Genomic DNA, 1,082 nt, shown 5'->3' on the forward strand with positions numbered 1-1,082 from the left:
CGCGGCATAGCCAGGGCCTCGGCTCGGAGGAGGCCACACTGCAGCTGAGCCCGAAAGAGGCTGCGGGCAGTGAGCGGCCTGCGCAGGAGGGACCCCAGCACATCCCCGGCCCCCGCCTCCCCCCGCACAGCTTGGGCCTCGTCATCTCCGGGGAGAGCGCCTGTGCCCGCCTGTCCCCTCACACCTCCCCACCCCCCCAACCCAACGCACCCCTTTCACGTCGCCGGGACCCCCCGGGGAGGGGCGGGCCTGCTGTCCTCCCTGGCTGGGACGAGGCCGACCCTGCTCTGATTGTTTTTGCGTGTTTTTCCTCCCTTCCTCCATCAGTCCCAAAGCTCGCCCGGTCCCCAGACACCTCGCCCCTGCTCGAGTGTTTGGAATGCGTCCGAGGCGAGCATCCTTGACAAACGTAAAGCGCTCGTGTGTGTGTGTGTGTGTGTGTGTGTGTGTGTGTGTGTGTGTGTGTGTGTGTGTGTCTCTTTAGTGGACAGAGAGGAGGTCGTGCCAGGCCTTGTGTCTGCCGCATTCCTGGTTCCCCTTCCCCCGGGACTACCCACCCCGGATGCGGTCTGCGCGAGGACGCGAGGCCGGGTCCCTCCAGGGCCGTGGGGAAGGGCCTGGGGGTGCTGCCCAGAGGGCCCCCAGGCAGTCTTGTGGACGGCTGCCGAAAGCGGCTGCCCACTGACCCCGCGGCCTGGAGAGCCGCCGGCAGTGTCGAGTTTCACAGGCCTGTCATTAAACACAGCCATTACCAAAAATTAAGCTTTATTGTATTGGCTTTTCTACTTCACCTTTTTTAAGGTGTTTTACTTCATTTCACCATCACCCGCGCTCTAGACGTTATTGTCCATCGTAACTGAATGGTGGACGTGTCCCCACGTAACGTTCCACGATCATGTCGATGAGAATAAAAGTGACTCGCAGCCGGCGCCACCGTCAGGGTGAGCGTGCGCGTCCCCCCCACGTCCGCGTGCGTTCATGCCGGGTCCCCCGGCTGTGCGTGTGACGAGACCGGCGTGTCGGCATTGTCCCCGTGGGAGCGAGAGTGGACGTGGGCGCGTGGCCCTGTGGCGGGAGGGCGT

The sequence above is a fragment of the Pteropus vampyrus genome, unplaced genomic scaffold (genome assembly GCF_000151845.1).
Source record: "Pteropus vampyrus isolate Shadow unplaced genomic scaffold, Pvam_2.0 Scaffold253, whole genome shotgun sequence".
Lineage (NCBI taxonomy): Eukaryota > Metazoa > Chordata > Mammalia > Chiroptera > Pteropodidae > Pteropus > Pteropus vampyrus.